Raw genomic sequence first — 27,919 nt, 5'->3', positions numbered from 1 at the left:
AATCGATGGTACTCCCACATCTCGAATACTGCATACAGCTATGGTCTCCTCATCTAAAAAAAGATATACTGGCACTAGAAAAGGTTCAGAAAAGGGCAACTAAAATGATTAGGGGTTTGGAACGGGTCCCATATGAGGAGAGATTAAAGAGGCTAGGACTCTTCAGCTTGGAAAAGAGGAGCCTAAGGGGGGATATGATAAAGGTATATAAAATCATGAGTGATGTGGAGAAAGTGAATAAGGAAAAGTTATTTACTTATTCCCATAATACAAGAACTAGGGGTCACCAAATGAAATTAATAGGCAGCAGGTTTAAAACAAATACAAGGAAGTTCTTCTTTACGCAGCGCACAGTCAACTTGTGGAACTCCTTACCTGAGGAGGTTGTGAAGGCTAGGACTATAACAGCATTTAAAAGAGAACTGGATAAATTCATGGTGGTTAAGTCCATTAATGACTATTAGTCAGGATGGGTAAGGAATGTGTCCCTAGCCTCTGTTTGTCAGAGGATGGAGATGGATGGCAGGAGAGAGATCACTTGATCATTGCCTGTTAGATTCACTCCCTCTGGGGCACCTGGCATTGGCCACTGTCGGTAGACAGGATACTGGGCTAGATGGTCCTTTGATCTGACCCAGTACGGCCATTCTTATGTTCTTATGATTCACCTTTCTACAAGCCTTTAGGCCCTAACAATCAAATAAGAAAAATATTTATAGATTCATGGTTTAGAGGATTATCCACTATAGTTCAGCTGATTATCCCTCCATGTCTCTGTCAGTCACTGCTTACAGGATAGAGTCCCCCATCTTGTAAATATGACCAGTTTCTTCATTACCAGGTATATGACTTGCTGTCTTGAAGCACATATTGTATTGCTTTTGCTCAGCTTACCAAGTGATCCAGATCACTTTGTATCTGTGTCCTGCCATCTCCATTATTTACCACTCCCTCTGGTCTTTGTGTCACCTACAAACTTTATCATTAATGAGTTTGTTTACTTCCAGCTCATTGATTAAAATGTTCCATAACATAGGGCTTAATCCCACTAGAAACATACCACTCGATAGTGATTCCCCATTTACAATTGCATTTTGAGACCTCTGTTAGAGAGAATTTGATATGTGCCATGTTGATTTTGTATCAATCTATTTTCTTAATCAAAATGTCAAATGCCTTACAGCAGTCTAAATAGGTTATAACAATGTTATCTTTATTTAAAAAAAAAGAAATCAGGTTAATTTGACAAGATATATATTTTTCCAGAAACAGACGAAGGCTTAGCAAACAGGGATGTTCTGCAAGTAAATTCTGCAAGGTGAAATAGAAGACTACTTAAACCAGGGGTCTCAAACTCAAATGACCATGAGGGCCACATGAGGACTAATACATTGGCCCGAGGGCCACATTACTGACACCTCCCCCCCGCCGCCCTCAGCCCCGCCCTCACTACACCCCTTCCATGAGGCCCCACCCCTGCCCTGCCTCTTCCCACCCCTTCCCCGAAATCCCCACCCCAACTCTGCCCCCTCCCTGCCCCCACGGGGTGTAGGAGGGGTGTGGTGGGGGCTCAGGGCAGGGAGTTGGGGTGTGGGGTGCAGGAAGGGTGAGGGGTACAGCAAGGGGTCGGGGTGCAGGGTGCAGCAGGGGGCTCAGGGCAGGGGGTTAGGATGCAAAAGGAGTGTGGGGTGCGGCAGGGGGATCAGGGCAGTGGGTTGGGGTGCAAGAGGAGTGCGGGGTGTGGCAGGGGGTTCAGGGCGGGGTTCAGGGTGCAGGGTGTGACAGGGGGCTCAGGGCAGGGGGTTCGGCTGCGGGAGGGATTCGGGGGGCAGGATCTGGCCCGGCGCATACCGGGGGCAGGGCAGGCTCCCTGCCTGCCCTGCCCTGCCCTGCCCCCGCAAGAGGCTGGAACGTGGGGAAAGAGGGGCAGAGAGGCTGTGTGTTTCTGTTGCTTGAGGCACTGCCTCCAGCAGCTCCCATTGGCTGCGGTTCCCCATTTCCAGCCAATGGGAGCTGCTGGGGGCGCTGCCTGAAGCAACAGCCACACACAGCCCCTCCGCCCCCCCTTCCCCACATTCCAGCCTCTTTCCAGAGCTGCACAGTGCAGAGCAGAGCAGGCAGGCAGGGAGCATGACCTGCTCCCGGTGCTCGACCGGCCGGAGCCGCTCTGGTAAACACTGGGGGACGGCGGGGGGGCTTGCGGGCCGCAGAAAATCACCCTGCGGGCCGCATGCAGCCCCCAGGCCGCGTGTTGAGACCCCTGACTTAAACCTTGAGGTGAGTTTGTTATCTCCTAATTTGTTATGTGCTTGCTTGTCTGTTCTGGGGGCTGTGTGCTCAGCCAAGTTACCTGCTAAACTAGGCTGAAATCTTATTAACAGGGCTCTAGCCTGCTATCCTTTGATCCCTAATCCTAGTAAAATCCCTTGACCAGGGGGCGGAGGCTAACTCCCAGAAAACAGGCATTTTAAAAGACAGCTCCTAAGCCACCAGAGAAGCTAGCAAACAGGAGAATTTTGGGAGTGCAAGAGGCAGAAACACCTAACAAATATACTCTAAACCTAAGCAAATAGCACCCCCCTCAAACAACAACAAACAAACAAACAAAAACCAAAGAACAAAACAAACAAAAAACACCCTGAAAAAGTAAAAAACAATTCAGGTAGAAGTCCAGCAGCAGAGTGGGAGCTATCCAGTTTATTGCACTGAATGCAGCATGTAGGGTTACCTACCTTGTGGGGAGGTGGTGTATGTGAGCATTTGGTGCAAGCAACTTCTGGCCCTCAGACTGAATACAGGCTCTTGAGACCAGAGTAGCTGAACTGCAGGAGCTAAGGGAGACAGAGGGACATAGAGGAGGCTTTCAGAGAGACAATAGAGCAATTCCACTCCCAGTCTGATAGCTTCTGTGCCTTTGAGAAGGATGACAGTCTCAGGGAAGCAGAAGGAAATGATCCCATTGTTGGGACCCTCCTTCCAGATGATGTCATGGTATCCTCTCACATGGATAGCCTTCTGTGGTCCCAGAACGTGGGATCCTGCTGAGCCCAGACGTCTACACTACAACTTTATATCCTGCAGCCTGAGTCCTGTGAGCTTCAGTTAGCTGACATGGGCCAGACAGGTGTTTATTTGCAGTGTAGAGATATCCTTACTTATTCACAATGAAATCCTAGCTTAGGCTGTTTGCTTGTTGTGATTTTTACTTTTGAATGAAAGGAATCCCCAGGAAGTGATATGAGGAGAGTTTTGGACAATAACTGATATAGATGCAGTGTTGAGTGGAGTGGGAAGTTGGGAAACCACCTTTTTAGGCAAACAACCAAACTTGACATTTTCTATTTAAAACTAAGGTTGTCCAACAACTTCCCTTCCAAAAGCAGAAATCAGCTGAGAATCTCCTTTTTAAAAAAAAAACAAAAAACAAAAACAAACAAAACAAAACAAACCCAAAATTTCACCGAAATGTGGTTTGGGAAAATGGAAAGTTTATTGTTTATAATATTGGTTTGCTCATACAACCTGTCACTTCTTGAGAATGAGGATGTTGATTTTTAGTATTATCAGAAGGTTTATGTACTTACTAATTACATAAAACTCCAAGTTACTAGATGATGTATCTTTCAGCTAATGTTGCTGATGGGAAGTTGAACAAGAGTTCAGGGAACTAGCAGGCAATCTGCTTACGTTGTTCTTATGCTCTATTCCTGCACTACCATGTCTATTGAAAATATTTTTTATAAATCTGGTTCTATTTTTTCAGTTAATTTTTGTATGCTTGTTGAAACTTGATATTCTTTCTCTTAGTAATTTAATTGTGTTAGCTTTGTCTGTGATTATCTTTAGTCCTATTTTAATTTGACCAGCTTTAGAAAATGGATGATTTTTTACAGTGTAGCATTGACACCTTTTTCATTACACGACGGAAGCAGCAGATACAGTGGAATGAAATTTGGTACTTGCATTTTAAAAGTGCCCATCAAAAGCAGGAGAATTGCTGTTTCCACAAACGTGGTGCTAGCATAACTGAACCTAGGAACAATCCTGTCTCCATTTTAAGCTCCGATGCATCATCTTTCATCAGCAAAATTAACTTGTGAATATCCATTTACTGCAAGTCAGAAGATGAGCTTTGGTTATTTAGTGCAAGCTGACCTTCCAGGAAATGAGTTGTGCTACAACATTGTACAGTATGTAAGACAAAACACTTTTTTTTGTACTGCATTATGTGAATAAATGAAAATTACTCATTCAAAAAAAATTTAAAAATCCTATTTTCAATGGAAAATGGTGATGTGTACATGTCAAAAACAGCTAACATTTTAAATGTTCAGTACTATTTTTAGTTCAGCTCCTCAAAGTACTTATAAAGATATAAAAAACTTAAATGATTATTTTGAAAAAATAACATACAGTAGAAACTTTGATGCTCAGCTTGCTTTTCTGCAGGCTTTATCATTTGCATAAAAATACTGACAATTGGACCATTTCTCAGCAAAGACCTTAAATAGTAGCCTAATATGGTGAGATAATATTGCTAAAATATCATTAACTTATGAAATTACAGTATATTGTGATTTATTATTGTAAATAATTAAAACTACTGTTGTAAAAACAGATGATCAAAGTACATTTTCTTATGCTTTATCCTTAGCCATTTATTATGAGTGTTTATTTAACTCACTAAGTCTCATAATTCAGTAATGGCAATGGCACTCCCAGTCAATGGCAATTATGCCTAGGTTTGAACTACTGTAGTTGGAATCTATCAGAAGAAATCAGATAACTTAGTATTGCATGGGAAAAAATGTAAATCTCCAACAATAATTCTTAAGTGGCTACATGAATTCTTTTGTCTTAAGCAGCTCTAGACATGATTCTTTCAGCCCCAATCTACACAGACTTTTATTATGTAGTTTGCAAATACATAATACAATTATTACATCTTGAACAATGATGTCCAGCATGAAATTAACAGATGATTAGCAGGTATAACATGTCACTTCATAGAATCATACTGGCATTCTATTACTGCGCTTATCCAATTTTTAGTGCCTTCTCTAAGCAGTCAGAAAACTAACATGATTATAGCAAAGCACAGCCTCATTAGTCCCCTTAGGGAATTAATTACCTGCTTTATCTGGGCAGCTGTAATAATCTTAAATCGTGGATTGCTATGTTTAATATTGCCTTGTAGGTCCAGAGAGTGTAACGAGAAATTATATTTTGAACAATCCAGTAGCTGTCATTTATTTTTTGCCTGAATGGAGGGAGAGACTTTGGGGAAGAGAAGAACATTTCTCCCAGGAATGTGTTGAAAGATGTATGTATACTGCCCATATGTCAAAGTTGCACAGAAATTCATGGCATCTCTTCATGTCTAAAGGAAAATTCCAGTGTTTCAATCAATTGTATAACTTAAAGATCCAGACACATTAAACAGAATATTGGTGTATACTTAAAAGCACAAATAAAATCTAAAGTGCAGCTGAAAGGCTTGCTGTTTTCCAAAACCTGTGGTCAAGCATTCGGTTCAATGTTATAATTCAGTTACAAGCATTTAGTTCTGTGTAACAACTCAAAGCACTAAGGCCATGTGTACACTAGGAATGCTTTGTCGGTATAGTTCTACCAGGATACTGTACTGGCAAGTGCTCCGAGTATAGATGCAGTGATTCCAGCAAAACTACACTTTGCCAGTATAGCTTATTGCAACCCCCTACTTCTGCCCCCCACCCCTCCTCCCACAGTGAAATAAGCTATACAGTACTGGCAAAACCAGTTTTGCTGATATAACTGCATCTACACTAGGGGCTTTTGCTAGCCCCTGTGCTGGTCAGGGATAACACCTCATAACACACGATTGACATAGCTGGCAGAAGTAAATAATGTAAAAGTGTCCGAACACCTTTGGGAACCAATATTGGGTTCATTCCTACAATGGGAGTTTTGATGTTTAATTCAACAGAAGAATCTTCAGTCTCCATAATCTTGTCTGCGGTGTGGGTCAAAAGTTCTCACCAACATGACTATTAAGCATAGTGCTAGCAGGATCCTTGCTGTAAACAAGACTCTAAAGGCTTCTGGTGTTTTTACCAGTGTGTCAATTAAACCTAATTTGGAAATGTCCCCAAAATGCAGGGAGCTATATTTCTTACCCTTTTTTCCCAAACGAATTGGTGAAATCTTGACCCCTGCATAGGAAACATAGAATCCTGAACTCATCTTTTGTCACATAAAGGATGAACTAATTTTCAACTATAATATTTTGTTATATAATATTTTCCTGAGATCTATGCATTAATATTCAACATAAAGTAAGTCACTCCTTCCACGTGATGCACACTGAGGTTAATGGGAGTTCCAGACACTCTGCTGTGGTTTGAACAGCAGCAACATTTCGACACTAGGGCTCCAATGTTTCCTACGTTACGGAAGCTGAACTGGTGTTAGCAAGGGTAGGAAGTTCTTTAAAAATGTCCCTAGTGTAGATAGAGCCACATGGAATAAACCGAGTGTCATCAGGAGGCTGTGAAGAGAGGATTTTACCATAAATCTTCTGATATATGCTGTCAGGGGTCTGAGATCTTAAACAGCTTTATTTATTTTAAAATACTTTCAGTATAATTTACCAGTTGGCATTTCTAAACACATGCAGTGAGGGTGCCTTAGAGCACACATTTTCCAGGAGCAGGTAGTTAGACAGAACAGTCTGACTCTTTGCTCAGACTGTCTCCTGTTTTATTTAGAGTAAATAATGTCCACCTGTCAAAAGTTCAGCCTCTTCTGTACTTTCTCCTATCTGCTGCCAGCCTTGATATTTAAGCCCAATGGTATAATTCTTACAGCTCTTCTTTGGGCAGTTGGTACTGGGTAGGAGATACACTGGTCGTGATATACCATAGTTGATTACCATTTTATAATTGGGACTACCTTTGGTCCGTCATGTTGACTGATACACAGGTGCAGCCAATGCAGTCACATTTATAATTCTTTATACCTTACTAATCCATTTTTATGTTGAAATGTATTGTGTTTTCCTGTTGCTGTCGTCTTCCTGTACCATTCTTCCAAATGTCTTGTGATTGTAAACCATCCCTTGCCTATATTCAGTCAAAGGCTCTTAAAATAATAGTTTGGACTGGATTCCCTACTGCCTTGCATATTGCATAGTAATTTATGGTTGTGCAAAGTGAATATAAAATGCTGTCTTTCTGATTTTGTTGCATTTACACCCACATTGCATAGGTAAACAACTACACAAGGTGTAAAGTGCTGGAGAATCATACCCGCCCACTACTGTTTTTTTATGCTCAGTCTGAATGTGTGTGTGTGGTTTTATATTTTTTTATTATTTTCAAAAAAGAGAAGAGTAAAAACAAGCTGACAAACTTCCACTGGATAAACATTTCCCATAGGAATCAAAGACTTGTTTGTTCTTTCATAACTAAGAGATATTATTTAGAATCAGTCCTAAGAAGCTAAGATTGAATCATTGTAAAAGTAAACCCAGCATCCTAGAAAAACTTCCTTGAATTTATACAGAGACAAAGTATATTAAAACTAAATATAGAAAATATGTGTCACTTCATTTCTCGATGACGTCAGTATATCTAACAGTAAAGTAAAAGGATAAAACTCCCAAACAGAAATCAATACTGTATATCAAACCATGGTACCAAAAATTTTAGTTTTCACTAAAGAATACACTAAACTTTCCTGTCCTTAATTATCTGAAGATTGTGGATATATATTCTCTCACTCATTTATTTGGGTGGCCTGATACCAGTGCTCTGAAGACTAACTTGAAATATACCCTGAAATCAGACTCACACTAAGAAAAAAAAAAAAAAACACTCTACCCCCTCGAAGGCTACATCTATGCTACAATCTAGGTGTGTGATTCTCAGCTCACATAGACATTCTCCACACCAGCTCTCATTGAGATAGAAGACTAAAAATAGTAGGGTAGACATGGTGGCAGGGGCTAGTTGTGTGCATTGTTGTGGGCATTGTTCTTCTGTTCAAATCTAGACATACATTTAAAATAAAAGTTTCTCCTCCCCCCAAACAATGTGTTAAATAATTTTCTTTTAAGAATGCAACCCTGTCCCTTTATTGTATGGATAATTACAACACCCACAGTTATATTATATAGGATAAAAATATAAGGGATATACATCTCTATCCACTAGGACATAAGCCAACCACTAAATAATGGAAGTTAAGGAAAAAAACTTTACCCCAAAGGCAAGTTCTTCCATAACTGTTCACTAGGGATTTTACCACCCTCCTCTGAAGTAGCTGATAAATGTAATGTTGCAGAAAGGACCCTGGGCTAAGATGGTCACTGATCTAATCACATATGCTATTCTAATCTATACAGGTTCTTATACCACCTCTCCATTGTCTGAGTGCCTTATTGGCAATTCCTACCCTGTCAGTTAACGTATAAATCTCATACTGTTTTGAAAACATTTGTTAAAATATTATTCTGTTCTTAAACTGAAGTTTTCTAATGTACACTCATGCAAGGAAACAACGAAATGAGCAACACGTTAATCACAAGAAAATTAATACCTTTATTGGGATAAATCATGCTTAGTTTTATCATCTAAGGGGATGTGGATAATGTGAAGAGTATCTTATCAGAGGGCTAGGACTCAAAAATATGACTTCTGTGGCTTCATTTGCAGAGTTCTGGTGTTTCCCGTGCTGCTGAGTTCATCTGGAGTTCTGCAGATGAACTTTCTTCTAGATTAGGCTGAAAAGATGGGAGTGTGAGGGATTTTCAAATGGAGAAAAGATTCAGAAATAGGGCTTAGAATGAGAACTTCCTTTGCTCTGAAATCACTATTTAGTCTCCACAATATTGAAGGTGAAAAAAAAAAAATTCTGTGTGTCAGTACTTGCCTGCTAGTGGCTTATATATAGGAGTCAGTAGTGCAAAGTAGCACTTGTTTAGGCAGACTTATTTAAAGAAAATATAATATCTTTAACCATTCAATTAGCTAGAAGAAGTGACTATCTCCTTCTGTATGGGCTCCTTTGTTTCTTGGAAAGAAAACAAAAATAGCATCATTTGCTTTCTCTTGTTATGAAATGTAAAATGATCTTTTTATCCTCTGATTGAAAATAGAGTAAATGGCAACAGCAAACACAATCCTACTTTGCACCACCACATTTGAATATCCCATGTAGCAGGATATCACTTTCTGCCAAACACATTTGTCTAAAAGAAAAAGAAATATTAAAATGTAAAAATTAAAATTGTGCTGTTTCAAAATAGTTAAAATTGAATTCAATTATTTGTACCTGCCAGAGCCGCTTATATTTCAGTCATATCATTAATTGTGCAGTTGGCAAAATGTGGCATTAGGTAGCAGGTTCCCTGGGAAAAAGGAAGCTAATCTGGAATGGGCCTCAATATCTCCCTGTCATTAGAGTTCACTCCTGCTGAAGGGGTTGACATTGGTATTGAGTAGCATTGTGGGAGTCACTGTGGTTTTAATTTTTATTATTATTATTATTATTTTGGTTCCCAGGCAATTGAAAAAAAAATCCTTCCAAAATTTTGGCCAAGCAAAAAGTAAAAAAAAAAAAATCATTTAGGTTCAAACAAACTGTTTCGGTTTGATGTTGATTTTTTTAAAAAAATTGAAAAAATGAATTAGAAGGAAAATTCAAAATGAAAAGTCTTTTCAAGTAAAAAAAAGTTTCATTTTGAAAATGTCAAAATGTGTTTCAATTGTTTTTCATTTTGTTGTTGTTGTTTTTGTTCAACTGAAACAATTGACATGAATGTTTTGGTTGACCCAAATCTGCATCAGACAAAAATAGCTAGTTGTGTCTTCCACTACCTTACATCCTCTGGCTCGCTTAGATGTCACTATTCTGTTCTTTTAAAGTCATTTGAGTAGATTGGATAGCTCAAAAGGATGGAAATGAGATACAAAGCCTTTCATCCTTGGATTGCAGGTCCAAATTCAGCCCACTTGGTCAAGACAAAGAGAAAATTTGTCACCATCCAATTGCTCTTTAGGGGTCAATATGGATTCAGGTCCAAGTGGGCAGTTCTCCACATCAATCAAAGCACATTAGGCACTACTTCTAACATCCTTTTACTGAATCTCAGCAGAGAGGTCAAATATACAACATCTGATCCCATGCCAATTGACATCAATAGCAAGGCCCCCATTAACTCATGTGGGTATTGGATCAGAACAAGAATACACAGGGAAATTAAACTATCCTAATTCCTCAAGGTAATAAGGTTGTATTTTCCAGATCTGTCATGCCAGCATTTTTCAAAGTCACTAAATTCATCTGCATAGAAACATTTCTTTTGCTGCAAGTTGATCTTTAGTGATCAGCTACAGGTCTTCTCTCAAAATGCTCCCAGATTTGCTCAAATTAGTCAGCCAACTCTCTGCCATCATGCTTTTTGACTGAAAGTTTTGTCTGTGTAAATTTCTTCTTCAGAAATATGAAGGAAAAGGAGAGAGTGCATCCTACTCAAAAGGGAGGCTGGAAAATGAGAGACTGAAAATCTTTGCCCTGGTAGAAAATCATAATGAAACTAGAATTATTGTGCGATGCATGGAGTTGTGCTCCTGTTTTGAGTTCTCCGATCAGAAGGAAGAGGTACAGGGATGTCAAAGAGATAATGAGAGGAATTAGTGAAGAAAAGAAATATATCATGTCGTACTATTTTGACATACACAAGAATACCTATGAAAAATGACTCAGAGTTTTGAATCAATCCTCTGGTTATCATGGCATACTGTAATTGCTACATATACAGATGCAGTGTGTGTTAGACAGAATGTCTCAGACTGAATAGTAATATGCTCCTTTGGTTGCCATGGAGAAGGTTATGCTTACAACCTATTAACACAATTGGGAACTTAAAAAGCAGACTGTCTGGCTCCAACCAGGCTCCTTGCCCCCTCCTGGGGAGAGCTGGGATCCTCCACCAAAACCCAGAACATAGCCAGCAGCCTGAAAACCAGGCTCTCTGGCTCCTTTCAGTCCCTGTTTGCTAAGAAGCTGATGAAACCCAAGGTGAAATTCCTGGGAGCCTAAGAAAGAGCTGTCTCAATGAAAGTCCCTAGATTATGCGGGTTATTATCAAAGTACATTAGGATAAACCTAAGCCTAACAACAGAAACTCAAGAACTGACAAAACGAGGATGGATTGTCATGTGGTTAAGACAAGGGATTGGGACTTGGGAGGCCCAGCTTCCTGGCTTGGCCACAGACTCCCTTTATGATCTTCAGAGAATCTGTTAATCTGTCTCTACTTTATGTATTGTATGAAGGGTCTGTGTGGGTGTCTTGGAAACATCACATCTTAGATGTTGTGGAGGAAGAAGTGGCGGGATTTGGACCCAGCCTAGATGAGAGGGAAGACACAAAGATGACCCGAGGGCCTGAGCCTGAGCCACAATGAGAACGTCGGTGTTAACAGTAATGGAAATATGGAGGATTTGGGGGGAAAATAAGGAGTTACATTTTTGTCATGTTAAGGCTAAGATGGCAGTGAGAGCCTGGAGATGGTGTTGGAAGAAGAAGCAGAAAGGCAGGATAGGACCAAAGGGGATTGGTCAGAAGTAGGAAAAAACCTTGCGAGTTGCCAGCATAAAGCTGGTGGCTAAATCCATGTGAGTAGATGACATCAGCCATAGATTCCCACGTAGAGGCAGAGAAATTAATCTGTCAATGTCAATGGAGCTGGATCAGCCCTTATTCCCCTGGGCTTGCTACCCTAGCAACATTAGCAATGGTGGCGGGGGAGATCAGGCATTGCCAGGCCACTACACCCCATCCCTTGGGGAGTGAGTGGATAGTGTGCAGGGCTTTGGTTCTACCCCACTCAGGCACCAGGCAGCACAACTTAGCTGATGCAAGGGGGAAGAAACCTCTACGAATAAAAAAGCTGGCATAGCTTATTTCACTTGTGGGGCAAGAGGGAACCTGGGGCTGAGTTGTGACTCTTGGACTTAGGCCCTATTTTATAGCTGTTTTACATAAAGAATTCTACTGCACTTGAAAGTTTAAAGTAGTGTTTTGTTGTAGGAGTATACCTTGAATTAGTTAAATTATAGATGAATTCTAAAAGAATGTGAATAATACAACTAAGCAATTTGGCACATAATATATGTATGAATTTTATCTATGATGTCGGGGGGGGAAGTCAATGATTATTATAATTAAGAGGAAAAATAGGCTTAAGATTTAAATACACCAAAGTGACTTGAGGATTATAACTGAAGTCTTTTTTCAAAAACTCAACCAGAGTGATTTTGACATTTGCCTATACTCTCTGAAGATTGTAGTCTTTTAAAAATGTTATTTTCTTGAAGCTATTTTTTCTACAGCAAAAGAAGGGAGCATAATACAGTAATATCTACCCCAGCATCCCTTGGGGTTTATTTGATCTTTAAACTGATTGATTTTATTAATGCTTACTAGTGTTAATATAGTGGGCTAGCTGAGGTACAAATACATGCATTCTATTATCTCTTTGATTTAAGTTTGGTAACAGAGCTCTCTAAAGATAAAAGATAGTACAGTGTCACACTGTACATTACTACATGCTATGCAGTGTTGACTACTGAAAGGCAGAGTGGACAGGGTCTGTCATCACTGAAATGCATTTGAGACCGGTGTCTCACAAGACTGTGCTACTCTTCTGTGGTTAGCTGTGGCAGAAGTGATTCCAGAAATAAGCATGTGGCAGTGCAAAGGGACGGAGAGCTTGCTTTGACAGCCAGCTGAAACATTCCCCTTATGTAGGAAAATACCACCTTGTCTGATGCAGATTTGGGTCAACCAAAACATTCATGTCACACTGGTTCCCTTCTTGCCTTGGAATCTATATTGATTGCTGAGAATCTATAAGGTGCAATCAGAATCAAGTCAGCTGAAGATGGCTTCTTCGCTGCCACTCTTTGAACTGACATTAGGTTGGGTGTTTAGATTCTTGGTTAAATAATGGACTAGGTACAGAAACTTTTGTTTAAACTGCAGGGGTCAAATCCTGCATGTGGCAGAGCAAAGGAATGGAGAGCTTGCTTTGACAGCCAGCTGAAACATTCCCCTTATGTAGGAAAATACCACCTGCTCCTAGCCGTCTTAGCCAGGAGCAGGATGGATTGTGGATAGAGTGTGTTGTGATCCCAGGCTTGTATATGGCCCCTAAGAGCTGCAGTAAACTAAGTCAAGGATAAAAATAACCTCTGGCTTCCCATTAGGATCAAAGAAGTGTGGGATGGTGTTGTAACATCACCTTTGCTTCTCCCTCCCCCAGGTACACTGAGTTTGTATTGTCCTTGCCTAGGTTGTAACTATTCAGTGGAGAAACAACTTTTAGTCATGAGCTGATTAATTTAGCATCTTGGTCAAGACTACCTACAAAGAAAATGATAAGAAGTTTCTGAGGATAAATGGACAAACCTTCACTGACTGGAACCAGGGGTCAAATTCTGATCTGTGGGGTCTGTGGAATTACTCCATGTGGACAAGACGGTTTCAAATGGACAAATAAAATCACTTTTGGGGCAGTTGCATTCAATTTAGGTATAATAAAAAATTAAACATGTCTCTATAAATGGTATAGCTGAAAGTCCAAGAGATTTATTCTGACCTCACATATGCTGGGTTTAGCGTGATGCAACTTCATTGATGTAAGTGTATGTGAGCTCAGAATAAGGCCCACAATGTTTTTAATCTTGCAGTGACTGTAAGATCTTTGGGACAGACAATATTTTTGTTCACTGGTTGTACAGCGCCTAGCACAATGGGATCCTGGCCCATGACTTGAGCTCTGAGGTGCTATGGTAATACAAATAACATTGCTCTACAGCCAAAATGCTTCTGAAATAAATGTAGTCAAACTTTATTAATTCTGGGTCACTGAGAATGAAAATGATGCTTAAAATTGTTGATTGGCTCTAGTTTTCAAGATATGCTATTGGGTCAGTATATCTGACCCTTGACTTGGGAATGGCAGAGGATAAGTGAGTTATAAAGGGAACGGATCTCAATTTAAACCAGAAATGACTAAAATACATCTTTGACTGGATCTATGAATAAATCTATGACTGGGTTTGGACAGTACTTGCTTTTTAGGCAAAACAATGAATGGTGCAATCTGAAGCTGGTATTGCGTCATACATGATATGAATTGCATCATGTTATTCCTAGAAGTCATGGATGATGCAATCATAACAAAGCTTACATCACTCTGCTGAACAAATTGCCCTATATCAGCTCTAGAAATCATACAGTGTCGTGCTCTCTTATTTGTCAGTGTTTGATTTTTGCAAAGGGACACACTTCTGTTTAGCCAAAGTGAGCAGAGATGCCTCGTACTTGTGTGAACAGTGCAGATAACTTCTGCTGTGTTTGTGGTGAAGTGACTTTTGCATCACAAAAGCGCAGTATAACCACTATGGTTAAGAAAGCCTATCACCTTTATTTTGGCTGCAAAATTGGAGATCAGGACAAGAGGTGGGCCCCACACATATGCTGCAACACTTGTGCAACAAATCTTCGCCAGTGGTTGAACAGGAAAAGGAAATCTATGCCTTTTGCAGTGCCAATGATTTGGAGAGAGCCAACAGATCATACTAGCAATTGTTACTTCTGCATTGTGCCTCCAGTTGGGAAAGGTGTGTCAAAGAAGAAAAAGTGGACTGTGCATTATCCAAACATTCGATCAGCTATACGCCCAGTACCCCACGGAGAAGGACTGCCGATTCCTGATGCATCAGAATCATTCTCACTTGAGTCAGACGAGGAAGAGGAAGAGGATGACACTTCTGGTCCTGAACCATCAATGTCACAGGACCCACATTTTCTCCCATCCTCCTCCTCTGAACCACACCTCATAACACAAGGTGAACTAAATGACCTTGTCAGGGATTTGGAATTACCCAAGAGTAAGGCAGAGCTGTTGGGCTCCAGACTACAGCAGTGGAATCTCCTGGCAGGTGATGTTAGGGTTTCCATGTTCCGTGACCGTCAAAAGGATCTTGTCCCATTCTTCTTCATGGAAGGTGATCTTGTAGCCTGCAACAACATCGATGGTGTGATGGCAGCCCTCAACATTGTTCACGATCCAGATGAGTGGAGACTGTTCACTGATTCATCGAAGATGAGTCTTAAAGCTGTTTTACTGTATAATGGCAATGTTTTGCCATCAATTCCATTTGGTCATGCAGTCCATATGAAGGAAACCTATGACAACATGAAACAACTTTTGAGGTGCATAAACTATGACCAACATCAGTGGTAGCTTTGTGGCGATTTGAAAGTTGTTGCTCTCTTGCTTGGTCTGCAGACTGGATACACAAAGTACTGCTGTTTTCTCTGCAAATGGATAGTCGTGCAAGAGATTCCCACTACATCAAGAAAGATTGGCCACTCCGACAGTCATTGGAACCTGGGAGGAAAAGTGTTCAGCATCCACCACCTGTTGAATCGAGGAAGATTTTGTTACCACCCTTACACATCAAGCTGGGTCTGATGAAGAACTTTGTCAAGGCCATTGACAAAACACAAGCAGCTTTCAAGTACCTCTGTGGAAAATTTCCAAGGTTAAGTGAAGCTAAGATAAAGGAAGGTGTCTTTGTTGGTCCTCAGATTTGTGAACTTCTTTGAGATGATGCATTTGACCATGCACTGCATGGCAAGGAAAAGACGGCATGGAAAGCCTTCCAGTTAGTGGCAATACATTTTCTCAGAAACAACAAGGCAGACAACTACAGGTTGTTGGTGGAAAACCTCCTCAAGGCATACAAAAGCCTTGGTTGCAACATGTCACTAAAGATACATTTTTTGCACTCTCATCTAGATTTTTTTCCACCGAACTGTGGAGCACTGAGCGACGAGCATAAACATATGAAACCATAAACACATGAAAAGACCTAGGTTTACAATTTATGATTAAAACTCTACTATCTACACAATATACATAGACATAAAATGTAAAAACTTAAATATCTTAAACAGTAGCCAATCAGTTGTTTTAATTGTCATATTTGAATTCAGCACATCAAAATACATAATAAATAGCACATTTTATCTCTGAAGCAGACGACTTCTCAAAAATTGTAGACCAGTGTAATTATACTAAGCAGAATACAAGCACCAGCATGTAGCAGTTAGCACAGGTTTCTAATGTAATATTTGCCCCAGTTGATCATGTTTGGCCTTAGAGTATATGGCTAAGCATCTTTCTTAATGTGTTCTTTAAATCCAAAAAAACAGTCACAGTTAAATACTAATGTTCTGGTGATTTTTTTAAAATTGTTTTCACGGTAGCACTTCAGCAAAGTTTTAGTGGCCTGGAATATTATCCTCCTCCTCCAGCATTTCACTCATTTATAATATTCCTACCCTTTGTATTAGGCATCTGTCGCTTCTCGTAGCCATACATAAAGATGCTTAAAAGAAAGGTGGAGTTATTAGAAAGGACCTATCCATCTCCTGCTGAAATCAATGGTAGTCTTTCCATGATTTTGGTGGGGTTGGATTGGGCCCTAAATTTGACCTGTACTGTAAAATAGCCTCAGACTAGATTAGACAATCTTGCTATATGATTCATAAGCCCTATATTTCTTTCAATTGAAAGAAGAAAACTGTTTATTCCTGAAAAATAGTTACTTGTGGAAAAGCTGGCAAGAGATACACTACAGATAAAAATAGATTAATCATGCCTGAGATAATGGTTCTCTGGCAAACATTTCCCCCCCAAGATTTAAATCAATACATCCTTTAAAAAATGTCTAAAGCTTGACTCAAGGTGTTCAATTATTTAAGAGAATAATTATTGATTTTTCTGGGTTCATTATAAACCTGAATACTGAGAGCAAATATATTTGAGGTGGAAAGGTAATACATTCAGAGAGTTGGTAGATATATAGATTTTTAAAATAAAGTATATTAATATGCTTATATCCATAATGTAGCTTAGAGCAGAAAGAAAGGGTTCTAAGCACCACAGGAATAGTTCTTGCATTCATGGACAAACCAAAAATAACTTGTCTATTATTAAATTATGTCATTCAGTGATAAAAGGTATCTTTTGAAGTGGTGGTTGATTACAATTCTTAAAAATATATTCCTTTTTGTTTTAACTTTTAGTAGAAATCTTGCTTGAATGTAAGTGACGTTCAGAAATTTCATTATTCATTTTAAATATGTGAGTATTTATGATTTCATTTGGAGACTTTAAATTTAAGATAGGCCAATAACCACCTGATGAATTTTGGACAGCTAATAAGGAATTTAACTACCCTTTAGCACAATCTAAATGAAATACCGTTTCCAATGCATCCATTGACAGATTCTTGACTTTTTTTTCTCATGCTATAATAATTGTCTTGATTCATTTTCCTTTTGAACTTGATTTTTTATTAAAGTTATTTTCAGCTCAACTTACCTGCTACTCAGAGACAAAAGACTTCATTTTCCATCATGGTACACTGCTAGATTAAAGACCATATTTTTAAAAACTCAATCCTTTGTCTTTAACTCCTCAGATTTCTGAAACTGAAAGAATAGCAAATGTTTAATGCACTTTTTGTCTCCAATACTCATTGCTTACTTCTTGCATTTTACTCAGCTTGTGTAATGAAAAGTGGTTTCACTGCCTGGTTCTCATGTATTGGCACGATGCTGCAATATCTTGATTGGAAGAATTTTTAAACCCAAGCAAACAAACACATTTTAATAGAAATAAATTCAATTGAAACTTGACTTTTAAAAAGAACTCGTTAAACATTACTTTTTCTATTTAACTATTCCTAAGAACAGTACGGTTGACTTCAAAAATCATGAGTCAGACCGAAAAATATCATGAGATTGGCTTAAAATTAGATATATTTTTTAAAATGCTGGGTTCTTTTTCTTTTCTGGTTTATGATCCTTTTGGGTGCACTCAGATCATGTCTTCAAGCTTCCCCGTGCAACCATAAGGGTTAAAACCTTTTTTAAAAAAACTTTAGCTGTGATTCTCATGCAGTCACTCCTGCAGGAGTTGGGGCCAGGGCTGGTGCAACCACTAGACGAACTAGGCAGTGGCCTAGGGTGGTAAGTGGTTGGGGGTGCCCAGGGCCGTCCTCAGGCATAGGCAGCTGGGTAGGGCATAGGGTGACCAGATGACAGGAAGAAAATATCGGGACACAAAGGGGGGGGGGTCACTGGCGGAGCAAAAAAAAAAAATGCCGAGTGCTGCCGCTGTAATGACACAAACAGCTCCCTCTCCCAATTCCCTACTGTGGCCCCTGTGCTGCAGGCAGTCAGAGGAGATTATGCACCCTCCCTTAGCTATGCATACCTCCAGAGTCTAGGTATTTACACCATGCTCATCACCATAATGGCAGAGCAGAGAAGTAACAACCGCTGTAACTTTTCCTTTCACTCTGCATTCTGACATGCAAGTCTAGCTGGGTCCAGACTGGTAGCAATGTGTGGATCAGTTTACAGTGGGGGAGCCTCTGTTTTTCAGGAGAGGGGGGAAAAAAAATAACAACTGAGAACAGCGGAGTGCTGCAGGCAGTCAGAGGAGAGGGGAGGAAAAAAAAAAAAGCCGAGACCAGCCGAGTGCTGCCAGCGGAAAAAAAAAGGCAGAGTGCAGCATCCCAACCGAAGATCGATCGGGATTGGGACGCGGGACAAATGCCTAAATATCGGGACGTCCCGATTTTATCCGGACATCTGGTCACACTAGTAGGGCACCTGAAAATTTGGGGCACCGCTGGGTCTTAGTGTCCACCCAACTGGTTTTCCTATCCCTGTTCTGACCCTTCCTGCAGGCTCTGAGTCTTCCTGGGAAGGGGATCTAGTAGTTAAAAGAGAAAAAGTCTCCAGCCTGCTAGACCTATTAGCACAGCACTGAAACTGTTAAAGAGCCATTCAAGGGGTAATGAAGACATTTAACAGGCATTTGCCAACCCCCAGGTATCTACTGTCAGTTTCTGAATGTACTGACAAAAACAGTTGTGCATGACTGTAATATTTACCCAGAACATGTCAGTCTACAGGACCTTAGTTTAAAATTTGCTTAAAAAATATTTCATTAGTGAGTTGGTGAAGATTATAAAATCACATCTCTAAAAAATCCTTGCATAGATTTTTAGATGTACAATCATCTTTAGCCTTAAATGCTTGGATCTTCAGACATATGTTTTTTTAAATAAATTCTTCAAAAGACCACCCTTATCCAGGGCCGGCTCTAACTTTTTTGCTGCCCCAAGCAGCAAAAAAAAGCACCGGCCCGCCGAGCCCCCCCCCCCGCCGAGCACCGTGCGCCGCGCCGCCGGAGCACCCCCGCTGAGCACCGCACCACCGGAACCCCCCCCAAGCGCCGTGCCCCACGCTGCCCCCCCGCCGAGCCGCCAGAGCACCCACCCCCCGCAGAGCGCCGCGCCACGCTGCCCCCCAGCACCCCAAGATTGGCTGCCCCTTACTAGGTGCCGCCACAAGCATGTGCTTGGTTGCCTGATGCCTGGAGCCGGACCTGCCCTTATCTAAAATACACATTTTAATTACTATGGTAAAAAAAGCTTACTTCCAAAGACTTCCTGTCCTTTCTGTCCATCCATTTCTCCCTTCATCCCCTCCCCCTCCCCCCCATTGAAAGTAGCAACAGCCCATTGCTTCCACATAGCTGGACAAAGAGTTTCCCTTTCTTTACTTATGACTATCTGATAAACTAGTTTTAAGCAAAATCAGTACCTTAGTAAGATATAAAATCCTTTGTTATGCCTAAAATCTTTGGAAACATATATTTTAAAGTTGGTGAAATTTTATAAACATGTGTATTGTTATGGAGATCACACACAGTAAATTAGTGTTCCCTTTTTCTAGAAGCAATGAACATTGTTATGAATACACTAAACCTGTGTGATTGATTAATTTAAAATAAAGTCTGTTTCAGTGAGTTAAATATGTAGTTATCTGGAATGATTACTTTATGAAGGCTTAAGAGTACATTTAAAATATAAAATCAGCTCAGAAATACTGATTAAGAAAATGTAAAACAGAGAAGAGCTGCATCATGTATTCCATAATATTTAATGTTGTATTCAGCAAGACAGCTGACCCACCCTTACTACAAAGTTTTTGCAAATAAATGTCTGACAAACTTCAGGGGATATCAAAAAACCTGTGACTACATTTTTTATTCCCAAGTTTAGTGCTTTTAATTAGGTACCTTCTGCATGTCCATTCTGCGTGAGGGAGAGGGTACAGGGGTCTCTGTGGGGAACTGTGACTCTCTGTCACCATGAGGCAGGCCGTCACAGTTATTCTTTATGCCTTGTCCCTCCGCCCCCGCCGGGCTGCAAGCTCAGGCTGCCGTCAGTCACAGGGGCACCAGTTTAATATTACTGCATAGGGCCCCATAAATCCTAAGGACAGCCCTGGGGGCGCCAAAAAGCGGTGTCCTGGCTTGGCAAGGAGGAGCCGCCTTCTGGAGGCACTGGAGAGCCAGAGTGTCGGCTTGCGGGGGCGGTGAGCCCCAGCCATGGAGGAGCTGGTGCGGCACAGGGGGGCAGGAGCCCTGCAAAGACGGCAGCGCCGCTAGCGGGTAGCAGCCGCATCCCCCGCCCCTCCTGCCTAGGCTGCAATCTGGCGCCCCCTTGGGGGGCTCCTGGAGGCTGCAGTAGATGCATGCGGGCAGAGGCCCCCGTGTGCCCCCCAGCACCCCCTTCGGGCTCCGTGGCTCCCGAGCATGTGAGCCGCTGCTGGGGCGCAGGGCCCTGAGCCTGCTCCGGGAGAGGCAGTGGCGGCGGCAGCTTACACTTCCGTGAGCCGCAGAGCCCGAGCATGGTGAGGGAAGAGCTCGGGGGGGCACACGGGGGCCTCTGCTCACATGCATCTGCTGCAGGAGCCCCCAGAAGGCAGCTCCTCCCCGCCGAGCTGCTGCAGTGGCCCAAGCTTGGCAAAGCCAGTGAGTGGACTTGGGACGGGGGCCGCCAGGATGGGGTGGGGAGGGCTCACAGGGGGGCTGTGCACCCTCCAGGGGAGTTCAGGGGGCAGGGAGGGGGAAACCTGGTTTGGGGAGCAGCCCTTGGGTACGGCTGGCCCCTGGGGTCTATAAAGGCTCGTTGGGATTTGCCCCTCAATGAACCGATGTGGGGGGCAGGGGCGCGCAAGGTGGAAGTTTCGCCTAGGGTGCAAAATATCCTTGCACCATCCCTGGTTGGGGCATTAAGTAAAACACAAAATATTGCAAGAATCACTGCAGAAAGTCAATAGCAAACTCCATATTGCTTCAGAGGAAGCAGAATTAGGCCCCCCGCTTTTGGGGCCTCAATCACCTTGACAGTGTCATTTTCTGAAAGATGGCTTGGAATTTGTAAGTGCAAATTTAATGGAGCCAGCATTTTTCCTCCCCCCAATTAATAGCAGATGCAAATTATTTTCAACTGTTTAAACTGCACTCTCATCAGTTACCCACTTTGTATAGCAAAATGCCCACTTGAATGTACAAACTCAAAGTCTGAGTATGCAACCAGTATTTGTGAAAATGTTTTTGGCTCACTTTTAGGGGGTAAAATTTGGCATCATCTGTGTTTACTACAAAATATTTAAATTGTCTTTAGCAGTACCTCTGCCTCCTTGCTCTTTCATGCCCCTTTGAGCTGCTGTGTGCAACAAAGGGAGTTGGGATGGAAGCAATATCTGTCTGTGCTCTTATATGTGCAGGGATTGCAATTTGTGCAGGGAATACAAGGGATGAAGGCTTCTTTTGCTTTTCCCCATGTGATACAGGAGAGCCAGGGAGCAGTGGGAAGTGATAGAAGGGAAGTATATAAACCCTAGGTTAATTATGGCTTGGTTCCCTGTAGACTAGGGAGGGTTGCTACAGGTTAATTGGAGCACCTGTAATCAATTAAGGCCCTGTTAGAAACCTAATAAACCCCCCTGCTTCAGGCAGTCAGGGGGAAGGGGAGAGAGAGAGAGAGAGAGAGGAAAAAAAAAAAAAAAAAAAAAAAAAAAAAAAGGGAGGAGGAGGAGGAGGACTGGAGTGTGCTGTTAGACTTGAAGGAACAGAAAACTGGAGTAAGGGAAACCCTGCCCCAGTGTTTAAGGACTGAAGATACACCATCCAAGGGAGAAGAGGGTAAGAACCTGCAGGGGTTGAGAGGGGCTGGGATTCAGAGTGAGGAGCAAATCCAGACCCCTTCCCTCCTTTACCACCTTCCTGGGCCACTAGTGGGGCCCTTGGTGCCCCAAGAGCAGGGATAAGGGATGGTATTTTAGCTGCCCCACCACCACCAAGAAAAGTGCAGGACCCACCATACTATATTGACCCTCTTGTCACACCTGGTATCCCTACTTGTTCTGCATAGTCAGAGATCAGTTTGAACAGCATTTGAGAGAAGCATATAGTGGAGGAACAATGTAACTGAGAACTAAACACAAATTGTCTAGAACTTGGAAAGTATGTATGTTTCATCTGTGATGTATAAATTGTACTTTGCTTTTGCCATCTTCAACAGAGTACATGTTTGTTAATTAGATATGATACAGTATTCCCTATAGCCAAGAGGAAAATTTGGCCAGCAGAATAAGATCAATAAAATTTGTATAATAATAGGTACAAAATAGTAATTAAAATAAATAGAAATCAAAATGTTGTTAATTGAAATGTCACTTTGCATTCTAAACACATTTAGATTTTATTTAAGATTTAACAACACAAGCATTGTACTTCAAAAGTCAGAATGACTGCTAAGAGAAATATTATTGAAATATTTGCTGAATAAATTATTTTGAGCTGAACATGTTAATATATATTCATTTTCTTTGAATAGAATTTTATTAGTAAGCTTCAATTGTATGTAATTGCCCTAATTCCAGGTCCTTTACTAGATGCACAGTTATACTCTGCAGATGTTTTGGACTGCATCTACCTTTCTGGTTTTGAAATCTTTATTGGATTAAATTCATTTTACCGTTGTGCAGCTCCAACAGCACAGTGAATCCTGAGTCTGTTCAGTTCATGCTTTTATTCCTTGAGGAGTCTTAATTTAAAACTGTCCTTCAATTTCTGTCCTCTGAGATGGCTTACAATAAAACTGAGGAATAATTAAGAAAAAATGTGTTGTGTAACCTGGAAGAAGAGACATCTTTCACTATTGACATTTCTTAATCTTTAAAGTCATTTATTTTCTTTTTGACTCACCATTCAACTTACTTAAAAAGGACTATGCATTTCCAGATTTATACTGTGAATAAAGAACATTCAAGGTTTTGACTACTTGAATGCAAACACTGTCCATGAATTTCAGCACACACAATGACAAATAGGTCCGGAGTTAATGATGTGCTGCTTGCATAGTTTATAATAGGAAGAGAGGGTGTTTAAGTGAAATATTAAATGTGCATCTTCTCTGATATATCCTGCAGCATATTTTTAGTCCCAGATTCTAAAAGATAATGAAGAAAAGGGGACAGTTTTAGGTGCAGCAAACGGTTGGCAGGAGTGGGGGTGTGTGTCTTCAGAGGGTAAAATAGAATAAAAACAAGAGATTACATACTGGGCACAGGGAAAGTCAATTGTAAAAGTGCTGTTAGTATCCACAAAAACACAGCTTGGCAAAACCTTCAAAGATATACTCCCCGGACATCTCTTGGCCGAACTGAGAAGCAGCTTTGATAGAATATCTTGTCCATCACTGAGCACTGAGTTCAGAATTACATTCTGTAGAGGAATCACAGGGCCCATAGTATCTCTTAAATTCTATCAGGTCAGACTCTGGTGCGCACCGACAGATTGATGCCTTATCCTGAAACAAGGTTGAGACTCATCATTCTGACATGTAACTACTTGGTCCCTGAAAAACCCATGAATATAGATAAGAAAAATGACTGAGTGGAGCCAGGCTTCTAAAGACAGTGTACCACTCTTTTTTTTTTTTTCATGCTCAGCCTTATGCAAGTAGGTGAAGAGAGGGGATATTCCATCTATTATTTCTTTAACTTCTATTACAATCTTGGGGTTTTTTTGCTTTCTTTTGTGAGCCATTGTCACTTCTTTATGCAGGAATCTGACTAATGAAGTACATAAGGCAATAAGATAAAGCATGGCTGAGAGGTTTTACTATAGCCTAGATCAGGGGTCGGCAACGTTCGGCACGCAGCTCGCCAGGGTAAGCACCCTAGCGGGCCGGGCCAGTTTATTTACCTGCTGATGCGGCAGGTTCGGCCGACCACGGTTCGCTGTCCCGGGCCAATGGGGGTGGTGGGAAGCGGCGCGGGCCGAGGGATGTGCTGGCTGCAGCTTCCCGCCACCCCCGTTGGCCCGGGACGGCGAACCATGGCCAGTGGGGGCCACGATCGGCCAAACCTGCCACATCAGCAGGTAAATAAACTGGCCCGGCCCGCTGGGGTGCTTACCCTGCTGAGTCGCGTGCCGAACGTTGCCGACCCCTGGCCTAGATCCTCAAAGATATTTAGGCACACAACTCCTGTTGATTTCAATGGGAGTCAGGCTCCCAACTGCCTTTGAAGATGTGGGTCTATATTCAGAATGCAACATATTTGCTTTTATCGCCTTGTAGTTCATGAAACAATATGCTAATATGAGTAGACAAACTGATTTTTTTTTTTTAACATGACAGCTGATGTTTCAATAAGAGGAAATGTTAACATTTGTCTGGACACTGTTCTCGTTTTCTGAGTTCCTGAGCAGTCTGTATTGAGCACTTGCTGGTCAGTCATCTTTTTGAAAGAGAAGCACCATGCCTGGTGAGAATGTCCTACTGTCTCAGGTCTCTTAAAAAAAAGGTTACTGGAAGGTCCCTGTAGTTGGCTTGATAGGCTGCAATCTAGCCGCCATTTCCTATAAGGAAAACAGAAGCTTGCTGACTGTGATGGCCAGTGTGGGCAGGCACAAAATTGCTTCCACTTGAAATTCACAGCAGAAATTGGGCAGTGAGTGAAATAACTTTCAAACACTACTACTGTGGAAAAACAGATTACTTTTCTGAACCTCATTCTCAGTGTTCTTAGCTAAGAGGGTGTGGTAGGGAAAGACCAACAGAGGGAAGAAAGGAGTGGGCAGAAAAGAAAGGAAACAAAGAAGAGAGGTCTACAGAAAATTTTAAACTTGTCCCATGTATGCTGTGTAGTTACCTTTGATACAATCACACATTCTATGATGTTATAGCAGCTACATATTGATATTGGCAGCATAATAAACTAGTTTTTTTTATGTTCATGGACCTACCAAAAATGTGCAACTCCAACCACAGTCTGTAATTGTATCAAATTACCACATTGAAATGGCACTATTATCTTTAGCAGATTAAGATTTTATAAGTTAATTGATTGAGAAAAACATTTAAATGTAGGAATTATGTTAGTGCCATACCACATTTTCAGATGTGCCTATACTGACAAATCAATGCACACTTTGGGTTTAAGACCCTCCAACTGCACCTTTGTGTCTTGGCTCAGCCAAGAAGGACATATATTGGCCAATGAATATACCCTGTCACATGCTATTGCTTACTTATGTTCATTACCTGCACTTTTCATGAGCGATTAGGGTATTGAATTGTCTTCAATGTGAATTTTTATTACAGTTAGAAGTCTACTGGTGTAGAGTTTTTATGTGGAAGCTTGCAGAGTTCTGGTAGCTATTTTATGTAACAATGTCCATATGGTACAATTCTCCAGTGATAAATTTTATTTCTAAAAAGTGTACATATTTTATTACAATTCTTAAAAAGCTAATCACATACAAGGCTGGAACATGGACTGCTTTTTCTGCAGCTACTGGATGTGTGGGTTTTTTTTTATTTATTTATTATTTTTAAAATAGCTACCTTGGAAACAATTTTCTTTCAGAAAAGCTTTCGTAATGATTCTGTTGTTCATTATTTTGGTTTTTTTTTTTTTTTTTTGCAAAGATATAGCTATCCTTTTAATCATGTATTGTCAATCAACAGAAAGGAAATTCTAAGCATAAGAACTAGACAACTAACAAAACATTGGTTCCTATAAATATTGCAGTGTTCTCTGGCAAAGATTTTCAGAGATTAGTGATAGTTTACGTGCCAACTTGAGGCATCTTTAAAGGAGCATTCTTTTCAAGACCCACAGACTATCTACTCTCTGAACATCTGGTACCTTAAAGAACTTGGGCACTAAAAATGGGATAGTTTAAAACATTGGCCCTTATATCCAGAGCATCTTGCTACAAATGCAGGGCCCCATCTAATTCATCCATATCTGTTTGCGCACATTGTCATAGAATTGGAGTGCCTCAAAAATTTTAAGGTATTTGTCCTCAGAATACCAGTATTTTACTTGCAATATTATAAAGGCTGTAGTATGATTAAAGCACATGATTAAAAATCACAGTTTGCTCCATTGTGCACTACAAGCCCAAACCTTGTTTCAGACATTATGGAGAGCTGTCTTTTAACCTAGTTTTCCAACAAAATAGTTGTTATAATGTAGACTGGACAATCACTACTTTGCCTTTATCAACCTGCTATCAGAACAATAATATGTCTGTTTTTTTTTTTTTCATTTTATGTTGGAGTTCAATAGCTTTGTCACAGAAACTTAGAAGATGTCATGAGTAAGAAAAATGCATGAAAATTCTATGTAGATTAGTTCTAAACATCTCTCTGTCCCCAGTAGTGTTTACTTAATAAACAATATCATAGTGCAAAAGTCTGTCTTTCCTTGGGAAAACATATTATCATTTTCTAAATCTTATGTGGTTATCTCTTGTTCTATACACTCACATTTAGGACTCTGCATTATTGAGACCAAGTAATCTCTCAGGGCCCACATAGAGTGTGTGTGTGTTAGTTAACAGACTGCTTAGGCACTTAGAAATCACTTTTAATACATTAGTCCTGGCAATGCTGTAGGATAGAGGTTCTCAGCTTGGGGTCTCTGGGCTATTGGTGGGCCAAGGTTGAGTTGGTTGCTCAGATGGTGGAGTCTCCATCTATTTCTGGCTGCTACATGACATGGAAAAACAGATACATACATTAACTATGTCCTTGATATTATGTCACTGTTGAATCTAACTACTTGCTGTGGTGATGTTGGTCCACACAATTGTGGATGGGAGCGATATTGGTCAATGAGACAGTCAGTCTGTAACTTTGCATGTTGTGCACACTGTGAGAACCTCTGACATGTGGCATCGAGAACAGGGGACACAATCCAACACCCAGAGTGCTTTTGGCTGAGGACCTAGGTGCACAGCCTCTTCAAAGTGAGCTGTGACTTTCTCTAAGATCAGTTAAATAGAGACATACTTGATTACAGTATTATAATAAATCCCAGCATAAAACCAAAGGATGAGCACCAGATTACTGTGGAAAGAAGGTTGCTTTCAGTTCAGGCTCTCTGATGCCAGCACAGTTAACTCTGTAAGGAGTTTTACTGCCCAGACTTATGAAAATGATGTCTGCACCTAGCAACAGATATACAGGCAGATTGGAGGCTGGTATGAGTGTGGCTATCGCATTTGCTCCGAAGCCCTATAAGATTGCATCAGAATAACACAGCATATGCTACCCTGTGGCTGTTGACAGGTTCCCATGTTTCAGAGGTGATGTCAGTGAAGACATAATGGCAGTTAGGAAATGCCACTTATAACCAATAGCATTATTGCTATTGTGTAAACGTCAGGTACTGGCTCTGATTTACCACTACTTGTACAGTAACTAAAATTTCACATAAATACAAAGCTCAGTCCACCTTAGAAGTAATTGTTGGGTAGGAATTGTTGTCAGATGTCATGTGGATTATCTGCTCATTCTAAACCAAGAGATTTAAAGCCTGAAACTGCTGTTTTACTTATTTCACTGGTTTTATAAATGTTTACAGTTCCATGTAAGATTAAATCAAATTCCTGTAGCACTCAGCC

This window comes from Trachemys scripta, chromosome 2 (genome assembly GCF_013100865.1).
Source record: "Trachemys scripta elegans isolate TJP31775 chromosome 2, CAS_Tse_1.0, whole genome shotgun sequence".
Lineage (NCBI taxonomy): Eukaryota > Metazoa > Chordata > Testudines > Emydidae > Trachemys > Trachemys scripta.
The sequence above is the reverse complement of the archived record's forward strand: the minus strand, read 5'-3'. Positions refer to the sequence as shown.